Raw genomic sequence first — 25,029 nt, 5'->3', positions numbered from 1 at the left:
CCCCCCCGTTAGCTCAGTTGGTTTCTTGGGTCTGAGCCTTTTATTCTTCTCTGACCTTCCGTTTGTCACGCACATGCATATTCCGGGTGTCTGTGGGCCAGCATAGGAAGCACAGTGGACAGCTGTGGGCTGTGACAAGCCAGGTGGAGACGGGAAGCAGCTGTGTCGTTTCCCCCCTTTCCGGGCAGGTTAGGGAAGCACTGTGATTGTTCTGGGAAGCTCAGCTTGGACAGCACCCATGTGTCCTGTGGCCAGGGAGGGTGTGGCCTTGGGGTCTGGGCTGTGGCAAGGGTGGGTGGGCGTGGGCACCAGAGGCTTACAGCACCGTGCCATATCTTCAGCTAGGGAGATGGCTGGTGCTCACAGACTCTCCCCATGCCCGTGCCTTTTACTGTGCTCTCTCCACTTTCTCCTTTGGCAGCCTAAGTCTGAGCTTCTGCGGGCTGTCTGAGTAGCCGTCAGGCGAGACTGTACAAAGCATCTGTGTAGTGGTTCTTTGCCATGGTCTTGGCTCCAGAACCACCTCCCCACATCCCCTCCTAGGCTTCTGTGTCTTGAGAACACCGTGATTCGGTTCTGGCTTCTGACCTGGATCCCGGACAAGTTCCTGTGCCTCCGAGTCTCAGCTGTAGAAATGGGTGTGAACTCCTTGTGTGCAGAACCATGGGCGGGCTGAGCAGAGACGCAGACAGATGTGCGGCTGGTGCCTGTGGGCCACCGGTGCCATCATTTAGACAACTGTGCCTTCTGTGGGTTCAAGCAGCTCTGCCAGACCCTGGATGCGCAGCTGGATGAGGCAGAGTTCATGGCCCTTCCATGGTGGGGACAGTCGTATGAGGGGGTGATTAGAGCACAGTATAACTGCAGGAGCCACCTGGTGGGATTCCAGCCCATGATTGTGCCCTGGAGTAGGTCCTAAGGAGGAGTCAGGAGCCTCAGAGGCAGAAGCCTAAAGGGCAGTGCAGTGTGTGGCCCATGTGAGTCTCCCAGGCACTGCTCACCAAACTTTTCAGCCTGGCAACATACCCAGCTCCCTTCCAGATAGTCCCTCCCCTCTGGGATCTTGTTTTCTTCTAAGGTTGCACTGTTCTGAGGAGGTAGGGGCCCTCTTAGCTGCACGCCTTTAATAAACACTGCTAAGGCCGGAGGATTGCTCTATGTTTGGAGCCAGCCTAGGCTATGCAGGAAGACCCAGTGTCCAAAGAAGGAGAAGAAGGCAAAGAGCCCTACTTACACACCCACCGGGATCATGCAGCTCTGACTCTCTGGGGACAAGGCACAGTCCCATCCCAGAGACTAGATGTCCCTATTGATTCGGCTACAGTTTCTTCGCCTCCTTCCTGGTTTTACATGCAAGAACTTCCTCCTATAAGTAGGTGTAGCGATCCACCAGTCCTATAGAGTGTTCTTGGTGAGGGGGCGGGTGGCCGTTCAGTGGGACAAAGACTAGAGGATTGTAAAGAGCCATCACTGTCTCTTGGGGCAGGTTAAACACATCCACTGGATTGGCTGGCCAAGCCAGAAGCTTAAACCCACAGAAGACATCGACTCCTCTCAGCTCCCTTTCGCCTCTGCCTTGCCTCACATGTGTGCAGATGTGGGGTGGCCACAAGAGCCCTTTTGTCCCCAGGCATGATCCATTTGTTTGGTATGTCTCAGTCTTTGTAACACAGAGGAAGTGAGTACCCACCTCCTTCCATTTTGCCAATATTTTAGGCAGTGGCCTAGTAGAACCCCGGGGGAGTCATGAAGACCCATCTAAGGTTGATCCCTTCCCTCAGTACCAGGCCTGAGGATGTCTAAAGAACCCACAGGCTCTAAAGAGAACGCTAGAGGACACTCCAGGTACAGGCATGGCTTGCTGTCTGTGAGGGTTGTGGGCTCCCATATACAGTAGCTGGGACAGTGTGGCCACACAATGGTGGCCGCTTGGTAGACACGGAGTTGAATGGATAAGTGAGTGAATGAGCTAGCACATCTCTTCACTGATGGTGGAAAAGTTAGTGTCTTTGATCCGCCAGGTCATACTTGGTGGTTATCCACTGATTGGCTCTCAGGCTCCATCCGTTTAGTTCTGAAGCGGCTGTGTCTGGGACAGTGCCTGGCTTGAGGGATTGATTTCCTTGATCTAGTAAGATGGACTAGGTTACATTTGGCCCTCTAGCCTGTGTCCCCTCCCTGAAGGAGCGGGTCTGTCTCCGTCCTCCCCAGAGCTGGCCTCTCTTACCCAGACTCCTACCTTCCCACTGAGGGTGGGTGCCATGCTTCGCTCTCCCTACACAAGCTGACCATCTCCCTCCTCCATGCCCACTGAAGGCAGGCTCTGTATTTCTTATTTCTCCTTGAGAGGCACTTTTGTTCACGTCACTGGCATTCTTGAGACCAAAACATCCTGTGGTTAAGTGAGTGGAATGGAGTTACATAGGACTCTGGCTGGACAAGTTCAGTGTGGCAGGAGGGACCACGCTTTACCAGGCTCCAGGGGAAGACCCCACCCCTCTTCTGCCACCCCACAAGCCTCTTCTCTGCCCCACCCAATGCCATGTCCTGTTCAGTGTCTGAATCCTGAGAGCCCCACTCCCGCCCTCCAGGCAAGAGGAGTAGCCTGCCCATGATTCTGGGGAAGGAGGCGGCAGGGTAATTACAGTTACTGGAAATAATCTTATTTCCTTTCACCCTTCTCTGTCCCACTAGGGGAAAAAAAAAATAAAAAAGAAAGAAATCAAAACAAAACAAAACAAAAGTCCCCAAAACACCAAGCCGAAAAGAATTCTTAAACCTCCCTAGTTTAGTCTGTGTGGTTGGTCCAGCCGAGGGCCTTAAACATTTGCATTCCTGGGGCTTAGCTGGCTCTTTGGGGGTAGGGTTTCTGGGTTAGTGGTCCTCCAAGGTGGAATCAGAACTCCTTACAAAGAAAGTGTGTGTGGTGGTGGAATGTCAAATATCCTGCTAGGTATGGGTGGGCTCCTGGAGCAATGGGGCATGGAAATGGGCTCTGACCTATATCAGGTCACCTCTGTGTAGGGGAGAAAAATGTCCCCTAGTTGGGTCTTCAGACCTTTTATAGCATATTCACGGTGTGTTGGGGGTCACAGCTGAGAAGGGGTAAGAAGTTCAGGAGACAGACCTGGGGTTGTTCCTGTTTCATCACAGGCCATTTGAGTGGAAGTCACCTGATTGTCACTATAAGGTGCCTTTGTCTCTAGGAGCAGTCTGATGGCAGAGATAGTAAGATATTGGTCACATGACTGAGTCAGTGTGTGGGGAGGTGGGGAGAAAATGAATATGTTAGACAGGTAGGTGGTAATGGGTAGGCCATGGTCATGGGGAAAGATTGTTATGGACAGGCAAGCTGGAGGGCACAGACCTGCTCCTTTGGGCAGGACACAGGGCTGGAAGACTGTCAACCAACTGCACTCTGTGTCGAGAGGTGCAGCCCCACTGTAGGTGGGAAACCGTTATATGCACAGGGGCACAGGGCTGCAGCACTGGGTGTCTCTTGAGGCTCACAGCAGGCCTGAGAGGGTGGCAGCCACAGGACAAGCCCAGAAAGTACCACCTATGAATGCCCCCACTGTGGCCTCGTGTCCTAGGACGGAACAGCTCTGGCATCTGATTTATATGTGGGCAAAGGCTGTCTGCCCTCAGGAAATATACAGCTGGGTCATACTGCCTGCCCTCTCTGAATTCCCATCCTGTGAGAGGCTCAAAGGGTCTTTATTAAACACTTGGTTCTGCCCTGGTGAGTGAGCCTAACCTTGGCCCCGTTCCTGTGGCTTCCTTTTAATCAGCTTTAATCACGCCAGGCTCAGGACTCAGTGGATGCCAGCATTGTCTCCTTTAATCTTCAAGTCATCCCTATAAGATAAGGCTGTTAATCCAGTTTGTAGAAAGGGGGAAACTGAGGCCCACAATATCTCGGGTCCTAACTGAGCCAAGGTCACAGCTCACACTGAAAATACAAAGCTCATACCTCTGATTTGGGCCAGTTTTCAATAGACTCTTATTTATTCCTGATTGGAGAACTGTCCATTGACCTGCCTTCCTCTGTATGGTGTGTTCACCAGCTCTTGACAAATGTGATCAAAAATCCCAGCATAGTAATTGATCAAGACCAGACATCTATGAGTACGACCCAAGAGCCTTGGCTAATGTGTTTTCTTCAGAGATGGATGAGAAATGGCTTCATCTCTGGATAGAGTCTAAGGGGGCTAGGGAGTGCTCTGCTAAGGAGTTCTGAGTCAAATCTGAGGTAGTCAGGACCAATGGTTCCATTGTGCTTGAAAATTAATGGACGGTTCTGGAGGGCCAAGAGAAGCCACGTACAGGTCCAGGTATTACTGAGGGACAATGGCTTATAATGTCAGGGTTGGCCTTGGCTACTCTGATGGCTAGCAGGAGGCTGGGGCCTTGCCCTGGAGGCAGGCTCTAGGTGAAATCAGCAGACACAGCCAGTCTCTTACCCTAACACACCCTTCCTAAAACTCTTCCCAGACACCTTTTGTTGTCTGGCTCTGACAGGCGTCTAGGCTCCCAGGGAGGTTCCTGATGGGGGACCTTGGGAATAGGTCACTCCCTTCCCGTGTAGCCAGCACTGACCCAGATGTGACCTGGCTCCATGTGACAGTGTCTGTCTGAGTATCACTCTTTGATGCGAGTGGAAGGGCCAGGTGGCCATCGCTTCTCAGCTCTGGCCTTTGAAGATTCTCTTCTCAGCTACAGCCTCTGCGTGCTCCTTCAGTCAGCCCCTCCTCCTCTCTGCCATATTGGAAAGGGGAAATCCAGTGTTGACCTCTTCCGCTCTCATGAGTGCCCTGGCTGGGCTGGCGGCTCCCAGTCTCTGGATGAAACAGGCAAGTTCCTGCAGGGCCAAAGCCAAGGACTGCCGGGCCTAGACATGGCCCCCTACCCTTCGATACCTCACAGAATCTTGGGGCTTTCCATCTCTTCCTGGCTTGCTTCCTCAGTTGTACCCACCCTACAAGCCTTTTGCCTTAGGAGGTGCTTGGAACAGTAGACCTTCCTCCTCTTCCTCTCAGGGCTTCCTGAGGGCCAAAGAGAAAGTCCAGGAGGCTTTCTTCCAGCAAGGGAAACTGAGGTACAAACCCCAAGGAGGGGATCTTTTTATCTGAGCTGCAGATTCCTCTCAGATTATCTGGTCACAGTTCCTGGGTTTTCTAGGTCTCTTTTTCCCCTTCCTCTGATTTCCATCCTTTTTTTGTGGAATTCTATTAGGACATTTATTTATCCCTCCCCAGACAATCTCAGCTTGGTGGAGTGTGAGTGTGTGTGTGTGTGAGTGTGAGTGTATGTGTGTGAGTGTGTGTGTGAGTGTGTATGTGTGTGTGTGAGTGTGAGTGTGTGTATGTGTGTGAGTGTACGTGTGTGTATGTGTATGAGTGTGTGCGTGCGTGTGTGTGCATGTGTGTATGTGTGTGTGTGAATGTGAGTGTGTGTGCGTGCGCGTGTGTGTATGTGTGTGTGTATGTATGTGAGTGTACGTGTGTGTATGTGTGTATGTGTGTGAATGTGTGTGTGCGTGTGTGTGTGTGTGTGTGTGTGTGTGAGTGTGTGTGAGTTTGAATGTGGAGGTAAGAGGACAACTTGTGGGAGCTGTTTTTCACCATGTATGGTATGAGTCCCAGGGATCAGACTTGCAGCTTCAGCATGCTATGGAAGTCTTCTGCCAGCTGGGTTGTTCTCTTGAGCTGAGGGGCCCTGACTTCTGATTATCTCATGCCTACATTTTTTTCTCAGTCAGCAATCTGGCACCTGCGACGCAGCCGGATCTGACCCCAAGCAAGCAGGTACAGGCTCTTCTGCATTTCCATTGTTCAGCACATAGTAGGTCCTCAGTAAGCTTCTCATAGGGAGTGGGGAGATGCCCAGTGCTGACTGAATATGCCTATCCTTGATGTCTTTGTGGCCAGGTTCAGAAAGTTTGGTGAGCTAGCCTGGGGTTCCTGGACTGTACCCACTAAGGAGGCTGAGTTGGTAGCGATGGGGTAGGAGTCAAGACAAAGCCATTGTATCCTTGGAGAACATCCAAGCCTGGCTTTCCCTGATGGTGGATCTGCCCTGGCCAGCCTGCTTTCCCACAAGGGGAACTTAGCATGGGTCCTCGAGTGACGCAGCCACTGGCCAGTTGTCTCCTGGTGCCCAGAGATTCTGTTAAGTGTGTGACAGCCTTGAAGCCAGGAAGCGAGAGCCATGACGACAACTCTGTGATGCTTAACCTAAAGCTGACATTAGGCTAGACAGTCATGTTAGGGACAGAAGTCTGTTTCCTCTGCCGAGGGCCCCGCGTGGCCAGATCTCGTGCGGACACATTCCTTCTTAGAAGACAGTGCATACAGAGCACAGACAGTGGCCTCTCGGGCTGACGGATAGAGAGGTGGCTGGGTGCAGGGCATACAGTTGGTCGCCCTGTCTGGAAGGGTTATACTTACTCACTGTTGCTCCTGAAGAGATTGCTCGTGTAGATGGAGGGAATGTGTTGAGTCTCCTCTGTGCCCAGTGTAGATGTGGGTTCCCCAAGCTGGAGCTGGGAGCCCAGAAGGCCCAATGCTCTTATCTAAGCTTCGAACCAGAGAGGGTCGAGGGAGGGACTGAAGCCGCTGCCTGCTTCCTGGGCACAGCCAGCTCTACCAACTAGAGATAGTTTGGGCTGCAGGAGACTTGAGGTTCAGTCTCTAGGAATGAGGAGCCTGGATGGCAAGCCTGGGGTAAAGGTAATTCTGACAGGATGGGGCAGAGTCAACTGGGGACAGAGAGAGGGGTACAGGCACCCCCCTTCAGGAAGGCAGTATATCCGGGGAAGATACAAGGCCCCGCTTCCCCAGGAGGACTGTGCAGCATGTCTGTGGAGCACGGTGCTATAAGATAGAAGGAGCCCCTCTTAGCCAATGGGCATTTATGGATTCTCGTGCCAGCCACTGTCCCACACCTTGAGATGCGGTGAGCAAGATGACACGCATGTCCTCATAGAATGACTGTTCTGGTAAAGATGGAGTCTTAAGCTGTTGTCTCTGGGGAGCCATGCATGGTCTCCTGAGAAAGGCAGGCTGGGGCAGACACTTTTGCTATCGTGAATGATGGCTGCCAGGCCTCAGTGGTGATTGATGTTGAACAGAGACCTGATGGGATAGAGGGATAGCCCTCTGAACCGTGCAGAGACCCTGAGTTTGAGACTGCCAGAAGGCCGGAGAGGCTGGACAGAACATGTCAGGGTGAGGAAGAGCAGGTGACAGCGGGGTCCAGAGGGAGGGCCTACAGGCTCAGTGAGATGCGAGCTCAGACCTGAAGGCAGCCACAGGGGAGGGCGGGCAGTGGGCAGCGGGGGGATGAGCTGGCTTAGAAGCCACACAGGGAGACAGAAAGGAACCTGGAAGAACAGAGGTGTGGAGAACAGTCTGATTCTTCTTAGATTGACTGGGTTTCTGCCCTCAAACTTGTACATGATGTGACATCAAATAAGGGTCACCAGGTGTAGGTGCCCCATCCACGGTTGTCCGACACGGGCTGTGTGCGTGGAGCTAACTCTGAGAAGGTACCAGCAGTTATGACAGCCCCTGCTGGACCGAGTCAGGCATCCTAGGGACAGGGCTTCCATGGCTGAGCACACACAGGATGCTGGCAAACAGGTCGAGGATAGAAGGCATGCAAAAGCCATGTGAGGGCACAAGCCTTCCCAATGTCAAAGGCTCTGTGGGGGCAGAGTCTGATCCGAAGCATGGTGTGCCTGTTGGAAGAGACCGTGTGCAGGAAAGCGGTCTTTAAAGGCTCCACTTGGAACCGTGCAAGAGTTCTTGCTCGGCTTACCAGCAGCCCTGCCTCGGGCCCCAGCACCATAAATAAATGAAGTTTATTTCTGCAAACACACAAACCCCCTCAACCTGGGGAAATGGCTCAGTAGTTAAAGAGCTTGTCATGCAAGCACCAGGACCTGAGTTTAATCTTCTAGAACTCACACAAGCCCCAGTGCATGACAGCATGTGCCTGTAAGCCCAGTGTTGGGTAGGCAGAGATACAAAGAGACCGGCGGCTTTGCTAGCCCACCAGACTAGGTCAATCAGTGAACTCCAGGTTCAGACAGAGATCCTGCCTCAAAACAAATGACAAGGTAGAGAGTGAATATGGGAGACACCAGGGTTGGCCTCTGGCTTCCACTTGTACACACACACATATATACACGTCCCCTGCCACATGCACACATATGCACACACATACACACAAGCACCACAGCTTAACTTGCTTGTCAGCAGGAACTTTTTTGAGTCAGAAATTCAAATCTAAACAAGAAGGAAAGAGTGACTGCATCTCAGGAGCCTTGGGTCCTGGGTCCCAGCCCTGGCGTCAGCAACTGTGTTTCTGCTATTTAAACATCTAATTTAATTTTTTTTCCCCTTTCTCAGAAGGTCATTTTGGCAAAAGTCCCAGGATTGTTTTGACTGGTCCCCTATCTTCCCTGTCCCAGGGCCATGTGAATCATCTCATGATGCAGCAGTTTGAGACCATGTCCCAGCAGTAGATCAAGTTCTACTTTGTGAATGGGGACAGGGGACTCTTCAGAATCAGAACTGAGGCACAGCATTAAAATGAGACAAACCAAGTACTGGACAAAGACATCACGTGCCCTTCCCCCAGCAAATTGTTGGGGACATTGCACATTCTCATAGGGTAGTCACATGTTTTCTTGGGGACAGATTTTTAAAAAAGGAATAAGGGATGAATCTAGAATCATAGTAGGAGCTCACAGAGCACCGTTCACCGCTGCCCTTGAAGTGATCTGTGCCTGTAGACTTGCCAAGGTGCTCTGATACTTCGTGGGTGGCCAGCAGACGGTTTAGCAGGGGCCCGAGACAGCTCGGGGAGGATGCTGGGTTCTGGAGGCTGGTTGGGAGGGCATGGGAGGACTTCAGGAAGAGTCAGCACAGTTGCCACCGGGAGCCTGTGGGAGCTCTGCTCCCTCCTGCCGCCCTTCTCCAGGCGAAGCTGCCTGCAGCAGAATGGAACCCATCATTGGCAGGCCCCAGCAGCCTCCCAGCCCTCTGGAGAGCTCGCTCACAACCGGTTTAGCTTTGGCGTGGTTGATGGAGGATGTCTTTCTAAAAGCAGCCTGTAGCCCACTGAGGGGCCTTCTCACTTGCCTTCTGAAGGGAACTTAGAGCTGGGCTCCCTTGGCATTCCTGGCGCCTCAGTAGATGTCTGTCTCTTTTGCCATCCAGAAAGCCAATCCCACAGCTAACCCCAGAGAGCTTGATCTCTCAGGATTAAAGGTCATTGTAGCAAGGGGGTGGTAGAAGAGACAGTGTCTCAGGGCCAACCAGAGTCAAGTAACTGGTTCTGTCCCACACTGCTGCTGTCCCATCTGTCCCCAAGAGCATGACAGAGCCAGCTGCTGATGTCAGGTGGGGGGGGGGTCCCCCTTACAGGGGAGGATTTGTTTTTCTCTGCCTTTGATTGGTTGGCCCTCTGGTGCTTATGGGAAGACTTCTCATGGGAGAAGAATCCCCTTAGGGTAGTCAGTGTCTACTCCAGGACCACCAAGAGCTGGTCTTACTGCTTTTCTGAGACTCAGCCTCCCCTTGCCACAGAAGTGGACACCCATGAGTCGCTAAGACTCACACAAACGCTCAGGCCGTTAGAGGCAATGTTGTACTGTAGATGGCAATCAGAGACATGACCAGAATAGAGGTAGGAGCTTGGCCTAGATGTCTCTGTGTAAATGGCCTCCTTGGAGGACTCTGGAGATCTGGCACAGGAGCTGGGGGCAAATCTAAGAGTTTGAAAAAGTTGGGATACCCACGGGGCCCTGCTGCAGCTGCCCATGTCCGCTTCTCGGAGAGAGCTGCTGGGCAGAGGGATCCTGCACACCCACCCAGGAGATAAACAGCCCTGCTGGGCAGACACCGTCAGCCTGACTTTCCAAGGGGTTTTCCTTGTCCCTAAAGTTTAGTCTACTTTGGTTTAATTTCAAAGACGGTATTGCTTTTGAGTCAACATAAAAATCCCCTTGGATGCAGTATAGAGCTTGTTGACCATGGGGGACGGGGACCCTAGGGGGAGGAAAACAACTGGAACATTCTCAACTCTGCGACTCTGACCAGCCAAAGGCACCCCCTCCCCTCGTCTGAGGCTCTTTGCGTTGGGGCAAGCGTTTCAGGGCTGGATAATGCGAGTAATTTCTTGTGCTTGGATGAATCTGTTGTTTCTAGGCTCAGAGTCAAACACGGCCTGTATGCACATGTGTAGGCCGGGCGACCCTCCATGCCTTCCTCAGTAGCACTCACAGGATGACCCATAGGGTTTGGCTGAAGAAAATACAATTTTGTGTGTGTGTGTGTGTGTGTGTGTGTGTGTGTGTGTGTGTGTGTGAGATGATGTTCAGTCCTTGTGGCTGTAGCCATATTGTGGGTATAGTATATGTGTCAGTGTGTCAGTCTATGTCTTTTGGGGAGTGACTGTTTAAAAATGGACACTCTTTGCCAAGCAGGCATAAAAATTGAAAAAGGATGGTGAATTCTGGTGCAAATGAAGCTCTGGATCGTGAAGAGAATGTCCTAAGAAGTTTGGGGAGATGCATCTTACAGACAAGGACAGGTCAGACCAAGAGAAGAGAGCTGTGGGCAGAGCAGCTAACAGCCGGGTGCCGTGCCTCTCTTCTTTGCATAAAGCTGGTCCTCCCACTGGAGCCTGATCCTGGAAGACCCAAGTTTGGGGGAAAGTTTGGCCACTACCTAAGGTCTCAATCAATCAATCAATCAATCAATCGATCAACCAACCAATCAATCAAGGGCCAGCAAACTTTACAGGCTGGGTAAGCAGACACAAGGTTGTTCATCTCCTGGCAATGCTATTACACTGCAGAGGGCAGCCATTTGTAACCAACAGGTCCACAGGCCCACTGTGTTCTGGAGCTGCATTTTCACTGCTCGAGTACCAGGAGTAGAACTTCTGGGTTGAGCACCAGTGTGCTTCCCTAGTCAAACCATGTGGTGTTAACTCCTTTGACTCCCCCAGTGGAGGCTGGATCTGTCTGGGCTCTAGAAATCTGGCCTATGCACAGTGATGTCTCATTTTAATCTGGGGTTCCCCTGTCAACTTGAGTATGGGAATCTTTGCAAACAGATCTTTTTGCCATGTGGAATTTTGTGTTTTGTTTTGTTTGTTTTGTTTTGGAGCGGACTGTTCAGATCTTCTGGCCACATGATGTCTGCATTAGCAGAATGAAGAGCAAGTGTGTCAGGAGCTACCCCTGCGGTAGCTTCACGAGTGAGGGCTCTGGAGGGCAGAGAGGGGGCCAGTCTGAACTGTGCAGTCAGAGGGAACTCACAGCCGGCATGAGGCGTGAGGGATGCCCAGCAAGGACAGAAGGCATTCGTGTTTGGACCAAGGTGAGCCAGGGGTTGAGAGTGGAAATGGATAGACACATAGAGAGAGACTGGGAGGGTCTGATTGAGTCCTTCTGAGATGTTGTTTGAGGGCAAACTTGAGAAAGGTTGTTTCCTGAGCCACCAAAGCAGTAGGGTGACCGATGGCGAGGGACAGTAGCCGCCTGCAGAGTTGCCAGGGTGGGGCAGTGGGCAGTGGGGAGTGTACGTCATGGCGAGGACATCAGCTATGTCAAGGGCATGGCAGGATGTCCAGATGAGCTTGAGAGGCACCGAGGATGCTTTTCTTAGGCCCGTTCAATGTATTGATTGGGAATTCATAACCTTGAAGGGCACTTAAGGGCTGGACCTGAGTAGCCTGCTTCTATAAGCTGAGTATGGACGGGAACAGAAGCCACAGGACGTGTGGGCAGGAGCGTACTAGGATACAGGTCGTACTAGGATACAGGTCATCTTGGGACTCGCAGAGTTCTCTTGGGCTCTCTAGTACTGACTTAACTTTAGTGATGTTCATTTGTTTGTTTTAGGTGTCAGCATCTCATGCAATCCAACCTTGAGCTCACTGTATAAATGGAGGCTGGCCTCAAACTCCTTGTCCCTCAGCCTCCCAAGTGTTGGGATTGCAGACATACGCCACCACACCTCGCTTGACTTTCTCTTCACTAACAAGTGGGTGTATTGAGTACCGGTGACACCCATGTGTCTCCAAGCTGATTTCCAGATATGGGGTCTGTTCAATGTCTCCCCGATGAAAGAATCCTGGGGCCAGGGAGAGATGGGAGCTTTTAGCTCCTTCAGGCTTGTTTTAATCGGCATGCGCCCCCTGCCCCACCTCCACTGCTTCTATCTCTTGCCAGTTTTGTCTCCTGGCTGTTTGGTGAGGCCTGCAACTTGTAAGCACATGTGCTGCCTGGAATGGCCTAGACTGGGCCCAGATGCAGTCTGGGATTCATGATCGGAAGGATGGATGGTGCAGAGAGCTCTGGGGGCCCTTCACCAAACAGCCAGTGTCCTTTACAGCAGGGCTGCTCTTGGGAGGACCATCGAGCAGCTTAAAGGGACACAGGGTGCTGTCATGGGCAATAGGCCACATTTCTTACCAGTTTTGAGCATCTGTGTCAGGAATCCCAGGATGGGGGAGCTTCTTCTCTCATGACTTTCAGACTTCTATGCCTTAGGTTCTCCTTTCATTTATTTTCATACAAAAGAACTGTTGATTGTGGCAAATAGAGATAGCCCAGTATTAAATTTAGTATTTAACCCTCAGGCTCAGACCTGAGGCTTCATGCTCGGTAGTGAGACAGGTCTACCACTGGGCCGAGTCTCCAGTCCCTAGGCAGGTCTACCACTGGGCCGAGTCTCCAGTCCCTAACCATTTTTTAAGAATAAGCTCTGGCTAGTGAGATCCCTCAGAGAGCAAAGGCTGCTAAGCCTGATTACAGGAGCTCAAGGCCCAGAACCATGTGGTGGGAGGGAGAAGTGATTCCCACACATTGTCCACTGATTTTCACAGGCAAGCCATGGCCCTCGCACGTACACATACAATAACACGTAAGTGTGTCTACGTAAGGGTAAGCTCGGTGGGAGTGATGATGGTATATGTGCTGTTATGACGCCCTCCCCACTGCCCGTCTCCAGAATGTTTTCATGTTCCCCAACTGAAAGTCTTTGCCTCCTCCATCGCTCCACCCTGAGCCCTGACATTCACCGTCTGCACCCGTCTCTGAGTTTGTCCTTATAGGGACCACACAGAAGTGAAAACATACTGCATTTGTCTTTTGTGACTTATTTCATTTCCCAAAATATTCTCAAGGCTCCTCCTTGATGCAGGTGTCAGCATTTCCTGCCCTTTTAAGTCTGAATTACCCCTCACCGCGAGTATAGATTACAGCAGACACACAGGTTGCTCCCGCCCTTGGCTAGACATGCTTTCCATTCTTTTGCACTGTGTGGTGATCGATCTTCATGGTTAATTGGACTGGATTTAGAATCACCGTGGACACTGTTTCTGAGTGTGTTTACGAAAGCGTTTCCCCTGAGTGTGGGCACCCTGTCTGTGGGCTGTGCCCCTGAGTGTGGGCACCCCGTCTGTGGGCTGTGCCCCTGAGTGTGGGCACCCCGTCTGTGGGCTGTGCCCCTGAGTGTGGGCACCCTGTCTGTGGGCTGTGCTCTTGGGTTGGATAAAGGGTGAGCCGAGCACCGGCATTTACCTCTTAGCTTCCTGACTGCAGACACCACGGACCAGCCACCCCACGCTCTTGCTTCTGTGCCTTTTTGCCATGATGGACTGTACCCTCAATCTGTCTGCCAAAATAAACCCTGCTGTATGTTGCTCTTGTTGAGTATTCGGACACAGCATCAAGAAGATGAACTAATCCAGAGAATTGGTGCTGAGAGGGAGGTCCGTTTCCACGATTAACCTGACCGTGTGGTTCGCAGGCCTTTAGAACTGGTTTGCAGGGGAACGTGGAAGAATTTGGAACTGGGGGCTAGAATGCTGTGCGTAGAACTGTTCCCATGGGAGTTTGGGAGAATGCTGAAAGAAGTGTGGACAGTGGAAACCCGGCTTAGGTTTCAGAGAGAACAAATACTCTGTTGTTTTATTTTATTCTGGCAACAAAATCTGGCTATATTCTGCCTGCGTCCTGAGCATTTGAGTGTGACTTAAAGGTAATTGGCTAACTCATTTGGCAGAACCAATCTCAGCAGGTTAGTGTATTCAGACTGTGGCCTGCTTATTACTTATAGCTCTTATCCAGGTCTGTGGTGACAAAGAGCAACAAAGGGAGCAGAGACGTGACCTTTGGCCCGGAAAGGTGTGTGACAGAGTTTGAAGATGTGTGTGCGGAGGGTGTGGAGAAAGGCAACCATGATCGTTACGGAGATGAACCATCATTAACAACAGACTTCATGTTCTGCACAGGGACAAGAGGAAACCACCCTTAGCTCAAGACATCCCACCCCCCCACCCCTCTCACACTGAGGGCTCCATCTTGTAACGTTAGTAGCTTCACTTGGAAGGACAAAACCAAAAGTGAGAATGGAGATGAAGGGGTGCCCTGCTCCAGAATGACCACCTAGGCAAGCATTTTCCCAGGCTCAGCCTCAAAGGCATACAGAGGCTACTGTGGTTGTGGTCCAAGGGGACTAGGCTACACCTTGAGCTGACCGAAGGACTTGGCACTACCATCCAGCGTTGTTAATTGTGCAGGCATGGAAGAGTTGAGGAGGCCGTCACAGAGGCTTGCACCAAGGTCCCAGACGGTGAGGCAGTACTCAGCAGGCTTCGATTCCTTGTAGGGAGGTCTTGAGAGGTCATTGCGTGAACCCAGGAAGGTGAAGAGACACAGATGTATTGGAGGTGCTAAGAAGAGAGGACATCTGCTGAGGGAAGCTGCAGGCATGGAGTAGAGCTGGTCCAAGAGTCTGTGTGTGCATTTGCCCTCTGAGCCTTGGTCTTGGTCTGGCCTGGTCCTTCCATCCTACCCTCCCATTCTCCCTTTGGAGCAGGAATGTTTATGCCATGCCTCTGTGTATTGGAGTATATATATCTTGCTTTTTGATTGTATAGATAGGATGTTGCCCTGGGTCTTAGAAGAGACCTTGGTTTTTGAGACCTTGGTTTTGTTAAAGACTGTGGGGACTTTCAGGAATAGACAAAGTTCATTTTGCATAGTAAGATGAAAATGAGACTTTATATGTCAGGGAATGACCATTACGGCTCAATAGTGGTGTTCCTGAATGCCATGTGGGGATAGGGTAGAGTTGTGATGGTTAGTCGTCACTATCAGCTCACCAGGGTTAGAATCGCCATGGGAACACATCCTGGCTCTGGTCCAGAGAGGTTTAACCGAGAAAGGAGAGTCTACCCTGAACATGGGTGGTACTATCCCATGGGCTGGTCTGACTCCACAAAGCTGTCCTCTGACCGCAGCATGTGTGCCGTGATATGTGTACCCACCAACCTCTGTCTGTCTGTCTGTCTGTCTGTCTGTCTCTGTGTTTCTCTCTTGCACACACACACACACACACACACACACACACACACAGAGTAAAAAATTTTTTCAGTGTGTAGAAGAGCCATATGCACTCCTTTTAAAAAAAGATTTATTTATTTTATATATGTGAATACACTTTCACTGTCTTCAGACACACACCAGAAGAGTACATCAGATCCCATTACAGATGGTTGTGAGCCACCATGTGATTTCTGGGAATTGAACTCAAGACCTCTGGAAGAGCCGTCAGTGCTCTTAACTGCTGAGCCCATCTCTCCCGCCCATAATACATTTTTAAAAAGGAGAAAATGAGCTGCTTCCCAGCATTCCTCTCTCTGCTCGGTGCCTCCTCCACCATGGTGGACCGTGCACCCTCAAACTGTGAGCAAGAATGAAACGGTCCTTCCTGGTCACTTTTGTCAGGCATTTTGTGACAGAGGTAGAGATGTGTACCCCACACGGAATTATGAGATTACACAGTCATTCTTAGTGTTTCTCCCCATGACTGGATTTATAAAACAAAGCACTCTGAGTGAATAGATGATCCTTTTTAAAAAAATAAAAAGGTTTATTTTTATGTTTAAAACTGTGTATATGTGTGTGTACATGTATGCAGTAGCCACGGATGCTAGAGAGGACATCAGACTCCCCTGGATCTGGAGTTACGGGTGCTAGCGAGCCACCAGCAATGGGGTGCTGGAAACTGAACTCAGTCCTCTCCAAGAGTGGTGCTGGGAACTCAATCCTCTCCAAGAGTGGTGCTGGGAACTCAATCCTCTCCAAGAGTGGTGCTGGGAACTCAGTCCTCTCCAAGAGTGGTGCTGGGAACTCAATCCTCTCCAAGAGTGGTGCTGGGAACTCAGTCCTCTCCAAGAGTAGTGCTGGGAACTCAGTCCTCTCCAAGAGTGGTACTTTCTCTTGATTGCTGAGCCATCTCTCCAACTCCGTGGTTTGATGGACCTTCAGGCAGCTTTGTGCTTTAAAACAATGTGGTGCTCATGCAGCAAAGCATTTTGTGTTAAGATTTAACCATATGGATGCCGGGTAAACAATGGTATCCATCACCCCATGCACAAATACACGTCGCCTATTAATACTCCATACTGCCCCCACACAGAGCTGTTTAAGCTTTGTGGCATGGTTGAAGGACCTACTCTGTTCTGGGAATTGTTGCACTCTCCCTGCACATTCATGCTATTCTCTGATTATCTCAGGAGCCTCTGAGGCTGGGGCTGGGGCTGGGGCTGCGGCTGCAACTGCGGCTGGGGCTGGGGCTGCAACTGCGGCTGGGGCTGGGGCTGCAGCTGTGGCTGCGGCTGGGGCTGGGGCAGGTATTTGATCGTCTCCCTTTTGCATTGAAAAATGAGCCCCAGGGATGGCGAGATGGCTCGGTGGGGAAGAGCACTGACTGCTCTTCCGAAGGTCCTGAGTTCGGATCCCAGAAACCACATGGTGGCTCACAACCACCCGTAATGAGATCTGACGCCCTCTTCTGGTGCGACTGAAGACAGCTGCAGTGAATTACGCCAGAATGAGCAGAGGTCCTGAGTTCAATTCCCAGCAGCCACATGATGGCTCACAGCCATCTGTACAGCTACAGTACTCATACACATAAGATAAATAAATAAATCCTTTTATAAAAAGAAAAAAAAAACGAGCCCGAGTGTGCCAAAGGTGGTGCCGCTTTTAGGCTGTTTCTCTAAAAGGCAACTCATCTTTCCTGATTCTTTTTTGTTTTTTTGAGACAGGGTTTCTCTGTGTAGCCCTGGCTGTCCTGGAACTCACTCTGTAGACCAGGCTGGCCTCAAACTCAGAAATCCATCTGCCTCTGCCTCCCAAGTGCTGGGATTAAAGGTGTGCGCCACCACCGCCCAGCATCTTTCCTGATTCTTATGCATGTATCTGTGTGTGTGGAGGCCAGAGGACACACTCAAGTCTCTCTGCTGCCAGCTACCTTGAGTTGTTTTTGTTTGTTTTTAAGACAAGATCTCTCTCTAGTTGTCTTAGCTGTCCTGGAACTAGCTATGTAACCAGGATGGCTTTGAACTTATGGCGATCTGTCTGCTTCTGTGTGTGTGTGTGTGTGTGCGCGTGCACACACCATGTGGGATCTAGGAACTGAGCTTAGGTCATTAGAGTTGGGCGCAGCAAGTGCCTTTGCCTGCTAAGCCATCTTGCCAGCCCCGTCTTGTTTATTGACATAAGTTTCCTGACTGGCCTGAAGCTCTCCAAGTGGGCTAGGTAGCCAGCTAGAAAGCCCTGGGGCATCAAATCAAGCCTTTCTGCTTGAGGGCAAGACTTTACCAAGTAAACATCTCCCTGGCCCCTTCTTGGTTCTTAAGGTACTTTCCCCAAAGCAAAAGAGAAGGACATAGGAAGAGAGGGAGAGGAGGAGGGAAAGAGAGAAGGGAGATGATGACCAGCTGTTTCTGATGGCTGTTCAAGCACATGTCTAAGTACCGCCTTCCATATCCAAGTCTGACTTAGATGGCATAAATGGCTGACTCTGGCAAAGCCTTCACTTTAACATTCCAAAATGACACCAGTCGCCATGTTTATGGACCCGCTGCCCTTCCCTGCCTCTTGTAATAGGTAGTGAAACTCTAACCACTTGGTCGGGAGAGGACATCAGCTCTGTTTATAGAGCTTTCTGGTTCCCATGCGGAAATGCAGGGGTGGGGGGGGTGGAGGGACGTCGAGGGCGCCAGTGGAGGGGCTTTCTGAGGTGTGGTGTCTTCCCTGGTTCTTGTCGGGCTGCTGCCCAGTGTCCAGTCTTGCTCCCTGTGGTGTCACAGCCCCAGTGTCCTTGCCATCAGGCCCCAGTGTTTCCTATTCTCTCCCTAAATGTCCATGTGTTCTGAGCAATGTCCCCATTGACTCAGGCAAAGTGAAAGGAGTCGGGGTTTCTGATAGCTTCTGGCTAATTATCCTTGGAATGTACTGTTTAAAATTTCAGCCCGACAATATCAAAATCAAGACTCTGACCCCCACTAGTAAGTTCAGTGGCCTTCCCATCTGTGACTGGGGCAGGAAGAGGAGACAGTGGGTCCTCAGGTCCCTCTTAGGCAAGCAAGGAGTAGGGTTGAGTCCAAAGAGTAAGTTGGATTTCGGTGAGGTGGGGCCCCTGCTTTTAAAAACAGGGACTATGCCTCAGCCTGGCTGGTAAGTGCAGTGGTTAACTTTTTTTTTTAACCATGTGACCTCCCTGGATTATGGACACAAAACACTATGGGGGTTGGGGAATGGGAGCATGAGAAAGTAGGACGGAGTTGAGAGTGGGGATGAGGACTATGTCCTCACTATGCTCACAGTAGGGTTCTGGCTGCACATACACTGGGGCAGGGAGTGGGCAGTGACTCCTGTTGGCATCCATCTTGGAGCCTCCCCCCCTCTGCCTCACACTTGTTCTCCTTCCTGTTCCGTCTCTCTGTTTCTTTCCCCTGAAGCTGATGTAGGCTGACTTCTGTAGTCAGAGACAAACATGGCTCCAGGGTGGCTAAGGAGCCGCAGGTCCAAGCGAGCCTGAAGTTAGGGAGATATTTAAGAGGATCTCCTGGTGTTATGGTGGCTTCTATATTAACAAGGACTTGGGCCCTATCCAAGGTCAGGACCTCCCATGCCCTCTCCACCCCATGCAATACTAGGTAGATGGGGCTATCCCACCTCCCTAGTCAGACTGCGGAGAAGAGCAAGCAAGCTGAAGCCCAGAAGGATTCGGGTGGAGGAAGGACCACCACTTCTTTCTCCTTGCGCGTCATCCCACTGCAGGGAGCAGACCTGGAGACTTGGGGTGAGGGTCTGAGGAGGGATGAGATGTGCCCTCGAGTCTCTCCTATTTCTACTTAAGCATTCTTCCAGTGTCTACTTGCGATATCCCAAGACTCTGACAATAGAGAATCCTTGCGTGGGAGAGTTCCTGTTCCAGAAGATGGGGCTGAAAGGAAGGTTCATGATGCTAGGACAGCAGGGGATTGGGACCAGGACCTGTGCTGGCTGGACCCGAAGCCCTAGCCCTCAACACCCTGTGAGTCCTTCCTGGCTGCTCTCCTGCCAGATTTGGCTGGAGTCTGGTGGGAAATAACTTTTCTTCTTCTATTCATCTGATAACGAGCGGTTTTGGGGAGGGGAGAGGGAGAGAAGGAGATGAGGGTGGTGGGCCATGGCTGGCAGGATCTATGAGAACTGTGCCTACCCTCAGCCTGCCCCATGCCTGGCTGAGGTTTCTGGTGATCCCTTCTGATGGGACATCACCCCTGCACCTGCCAAGCTTACTGGTGGAAAACAGTTTGCAAAGCTGGCTCAGCACTCTGTGCTGTGTCCTGTGTTGACCATGACTCTGCAGTTTCAGGGGCTCCAGTGTGTTCCCTGTCTTTCTGAGTGGGGTTCAGAGGAGTCCCTGGGTCTTGGGAAATACGCAGAGGCATAGGAAGGGAATGAGTTACCTACTGGCCTCTCACTGGCTCGCAGCCTTGCAATCTTGGAGGGCCCTTAAACTGCTGGGCCGATTACCCTGTAATTGTTCCCAGCAGCGAGGAGAGAGGCCTGCTAGGCCTTCGTGTTTGTTTTGCCTTCTGTGTTAGGCCAGTGGTAACCAAGGGCCGTTTCCCCTTGGTGACGGTGGAGCCGGCTCTGGCCAGGACTGATCCAGGCAGCTCAGGCACAGCAGGCCTGGGGACCCTGTGTGGCAGCCACATTCAAGAGAATACCCAGTCTCAGCTGCCCAGTGCTGCCTTCATGGTACTTAAATCCTACCCCCAGCGGTGAAGACCCACCAACTTCCCTCCTGGCTTTTCTCCAAGGCACTGGCCTGGAACATTCCAGAACTCTGGATTTTGTGGTAGGTGTTGGGAGACTGTGAGGCCACTTGCTGGCTGGCCACGTGTGGGCGGGTCTTGGACAGGCTCATGGACTTCAGCCAAGATGCAGGGTTGTGACTGACCGCCTGCCTAGGTTCCTCCAGGCCCAGGGTCCTGAGATCTTCCCAGGGAGAGATGGGAGGAGGAGATGGCTGTGTGAGGCCACCGCAGACAGCCATGGACACCAACCAGAGAAGGCTCTATGGAGGGGGCAGCCAGAGCAGACCTTGAGAAAAGGGCTACAGCTGGGTGCAGTTCGTTCAGGGGCAGAGAATGTTTTATAGCAGGCATAGTACTGAGAGGTCTTGGGGTCCACCTGTCTAACCGGAACCTGGGATATTTGGAGGAGAGCCTGGTAGGATGGCTGAAACTGAGATGGGCGGAGGGAAGGCTGATGGCTGACTCGGGGAGCAGCCTGGGGTGCTATGCCCATGACTTGTCCTTCCAGATCCCTGGGACCCCTGCCTTCTGTCAGGTCTAGGAACCACAGCCTGTTTTATGTGCCCCACCCTGCCCACCTCTATGGGTGTGGCAAAAGGGTCAATGTCGTCTGCACCTCTGTCACATGGTTGTGCTTGAGGATCGGCTTCCTGGAGGGGGTGAAGCCCACCACCTAGAGCAGGGGTTCTCACCCTTCCTCAGGCTGGGACCCTTTAATACAGTTCCTTCTGTTGTGGTGACCCCCAACCATAAAGTTATCTTTGTTGCTACTTCGTAACTGTAATTTTGTTACTGTTAAGAATCCCAATATCTGTGTTATCCCATTGTCTTAGGTGGCTCCCTGCTGTGAAAGGGTTATTCAACCCCCAGGTTGTGAACCACTACCTAGTACTCCCTGTAAGCCTCCACCTCCCAAAGAGGCCACCCTGACAGCCCCAAGCCACCCGAGCACGCATCACCTGAGGCCTGGTGCAGGTCCCATCAGTGAGTCTACTACTCACTGTAGGTAGGACCTGAGGCTCTGCATTTTCATCAAGCTCCTAGCATGCATATGGTGTTTGCTGGGCATCACAAGGTGTAGGGCAAGCCAGGTGACTGGTCCCTCCTTTAATAAAGTGACAGTGTGCCTGTGATGGGGCCATCAACGAGTCACACTGCACCACATGCAGGATTTCCATGCTGTCTGATTTTCTGTTTGGGGGCCTGGAGAGGGAGCTGTCAATGAGGAGAGATGGGATGCAGGGATGCAGGAATGCAGGGATGCAGGGATGCAGGGAGTGGGGCTGAACTCCCCATGCAGCTTTCACACGGGTCTCTGCCACCAGCCCAGCTGCCTATACCATCAGGCCTCAGTGATTCATTGTAGCTGTGTTATGAAAAGGCAGGTCCCAGCGGCTTGTTTTGTTGGCAGGTCTTGTCTGCTCAGCAGAAAAGAGAGGCTTTTGATATGGGAATGGAAACTCAGAAGGCAGTAGAGCTCGGCAGTGCCTTTGGTAAGAGCAGGAATTGTGGTCCAGCTCCAGCTGTGGAAATCTGCGTCTGGCAGGAAGGCTTGCAGCAGGGTCCTGAAGAGGGGTCTCCCGCAACTGGTCTGGTGGCAGCTGCACAGCTGTGATGTGCCAAGCCCTCCTGTGTCCCCCTTCAGGAAGCAGGCAAGTGCCTGCAAAGGTGACACGCATGCTGCTATTCTTATGTCGTGGAAAACCCAGCCTGCTGAGGACACACCTCTCTGAAACATTGCCTAGCTGCATATGGTGTTTATAGAGCTCTCTACCAGCAAGGCCAGAGTGTAAAATAGACATTTGAGCCTTGTGTGTGTGCCTGGGGTTGGAGGAGCTGGGGTAACTAAAGTGGCCAATCCGGGGCTGGCTTATGTCCCTAGGCTGAGCTGACTGTTGACAAGCACCATCTTCCTTCTCTCCACTGGTTGCCGCTCTGGGTCAGCCCGTTAAATGGCTATGCGGCCAGTTTCCCCTGTTCCCTTTTACGGTTTTTCAAGAAGTGAGAACTGGACAAGACAGTCCCCCAGATCCAAACTGCTTTCCTAAGAAACTTTCCTGATGCTCAGGCTTTGGCTACCTGGCATCAGGGAGCAGAGGAAGGGAAGGGCCACTCCTCTCCCAGATACTAGGTGAAGTCCCTAGGGGCTCTGTGGCTGTTACTGAGTTCAAGATGGCCCAAGGTCACCACAGAGCTAAGTCACAACATTTCCAGGATGCTCTTCTTTGCCAAGACAGTTTGAGTGTGGATAGGGGATGTTGGATCCCTGTCTTAGGAGACACACCCCTCTGCTCCTCTCTTCCCTCCCCCCTCTAAACATCTCCAGGGTTGTCTGTTCAGTTTTTAGTGTTTGATGGTTGGTTTGTGTGCATGTGTGTAAGCATGTGCATGCCTGTTGTATTTCAAGACCTTTCCTGGGGAGGACATGAGTGCCCATGCCTACTCATCCCACATAGGGAACCCATGACAGACCAAAGTACTGATGCTACCAAAGTCCAACTTGATAAACCAGTAAGTTTTATTGGAGTCACTTACAGGAATATGGGTGAGGGGTTTCTCACAGGAGCAGAAATGACTCAGACCCCTGCATCACCAAAGCCCACCCTAGCATGAGTGACATCTCACAAAGCTTGGAACCCGAGCTCACTGCACAGCCTGCAGGTAGCACAGCAGGTTGGAGCGAGTCCTTTCCAGGTGCCCCAGATTGTCTAAACCTCTTCTAGGCAGTGGATGTGGACTCAGACGCTTTGCAGTTCAGCTGTCTGAAATGGGGACTCTGAGCTTTTAATTGCTTACTCTGGCAGGGAGGGGCCTAGTGATTCCGGTCAGTTTCAGGGACTTCCTGAAGGTATTTTGAGTTGTTTACCTCCCTGCTTAAGGAGCTTCCCCGCAGGGTGGAACGTTTGTCTCTCTGGAGGAAACTATGCCATGGAGCATGTGTGAAGATCATGTCTCTCCTACTGTGTGGGTCACAGGACGGAAACTCAGGTCCTCAGCCTTGGTGGCAGATGCCTTTCCTCTCTCTGGCCCTGACTGTTCATTTAATGCTGAGCTTCTGGTAGGGTCCACATTTTATCCTCTAAGCAACCAGTGAGGTTGGACCAGCAGTGGATAAGGGACCCAGAGCTCAGAGAGCTGAGGAAACAAGGCCACCCAGCTTGTAGAGCAGAAGGCAATGACGGACAGCCCAACTCCAGACTGTGCATGCCCTCTGCACTTGGTTAAACCAGTCTCCCTTGATTGATGGTGTTTCACACAAGACCAGCCCTGCTAGAAACGGTCTATGGGAAATGGTGGCACCTGTCTGAGGTGCTTGGGCTATGCTCAAGCTGTAAGTGGTAATGTTCCAAGAATGTATCACTTTGCCTATTAGAACGAGTTTGCATGTGGGGACAGGCCGGGTCCAACTGAACATCAGCGTGGGGCCTCCAGGGTGTGGGCAGGAGTCCCATGGTATAGTACTGCTGGCGGCCAGGCCAAGGTAGGATCAGCAGGGGGGAGCAAGCAGGAGCTGAGCAACCAGGATGGTTTCCTGATATCAGAAAGTGGGGTCCTTGCCAACGCTTGATGCCTTGGGCTGTGGACTTGCTCTGTGAGAAAGTAGGTACTGGAGTGTGTGAGCAGGCCTTCTGCCTGCTGGGCTGGACCCACGCGCTGCCCCGGCAGCACTTCTCCCATGCCAGCATCCTTACACGATTGGAGTTTTGGGTGTGCTGGTCACCACTCCCCAGACTTCTGTTTGGGCGCAGGCGGGAGATAGAGGCACACATTCCAGATTTCTCAGAGGAACTTGATCCACAGGTACCTGCTCAAGGATGTAGAGCTGCCAAGCCAAGCTCAGTACTTTCTTCTTTTGCAGGGGGAAAAAAAAATCCAGTGTGTGGGCACAAGGACGGAGGATTACAGACAGCAACCAGACCCTCTCAAAGGCTCTTAACTCCCACATCTGAGTACTCTTAGCCGTGGCGGGTGTACAGCACTGCCTGCAAGCTGGTGCTCAGTCAGCCGGGTCCCTGTAGGTTCTGGGTGTCCTTCAATCTTGCATCTCCACCCCTCTCCTCCTTTCATCATGGGCGTGCAAAGGTGCATGCTTCCATTCCTTAACTTCAGATAGCAGAGGATGAACCTTTGTGTGTGTGTTTACAAGTGTGGTGGGGTGTACGTGCACATATGGAAGACACATACATGACAGTGTGGGTCAGTCCACCTTGGTGTTATCTATCAGGAACTATCTGCTTTGCTTTTTGAGACAAGACCTCTTACTGGAGCCTAGGACGAACTCATCAGGCTAGGCTGGCTGGCCCGAGAATCCCCAGGGTTCTTCCCGGCCCCTACCTCTGCAGAGCTGCGATCACAAAGATGTGCCGCCACGCGTGGCTTTGCACATGGGTTTTGGGGGTTGGATGATGGTGTTCATGTTTGTGTGGCAAGCACTTTATAAACCAAGCTATCTCCCCAGCCCACATTAGCTTGTATGTTTAAGAATTACATTTAGTGTGTGTGTGTGCACATACATGCATGCATACATATGTGTGCGTATGTGTGTACTAAGGTATACACAAATGGAGGTCAAAGGACAACTTGGAATCAGTTCTCTCGTCTGGTGGTCCTGTGATCAAACTCAAGTTGTCAGTCTTGGTGACAAATGCCATCTGGCATCTTGCCAAACCGATATTAATCTTTTTTTTTTTTTTAAGGACAATTTGGTGGCACTTGGTACACACACACACACACACACACACACACACACACACCACTTAGTTCCCAACATTTGGGTTCCTCATCAAGAGGTCCTGTCTTCTCTCCCCGTGACCTTTACTGATGCCTCGAAATCTGCTTTGG

General features: G+C 51.6%; 1 protein-coding gene and 1 long non-coding RNA gene across 2 annotated transcripts in view; one reads left to right on the top strand and one right to left on the bottom strand.

Annotated features, from left to right (window-relative positions):
* The window catches only part of Spsb1 (splA/ryanodine receptor domain and SOCS box containing 1), a 61,964-nt gene that overhangs the window by 15,845 nt on the left and 21,090 nt on the right, over positions 1–25,029 (top strand). The window lies entirely within an intron of this gene.
* LOC116097045 lies at positions 8,613–13,842 on the bottom strand. Its single transcript, XR_004121192.1, has 3 exons — positions 13,604–13,842; positions 12,494–12,603; positions 8,613–8,998 (listed from the first exon to the last, which is right to left on the bottom strand). It is a non-coding gene; the product is annotated as an uncharacterized LOC116097045 (long non-coding RNA).

Source organism: Mastomys coucha, unplaced genomic scaffold (genome assembly GCF_008632895.1).
Source record: "Mastomys coucha isolate ucsf_1 unplaced genomic scaffold, UCSF_Mcou_1 pScaffold18, whole genome shotgun sequence".
NCBI lineage: Eukaryota > Metazoa > Chordata > Mammalia > Rodentia > Muridae > Mastomys > Mastomys coucha.
Note: the sequence above shows the minus strand (reverse complement) of the source record. Positions and strands in the feature narration are given on the sequence as shown.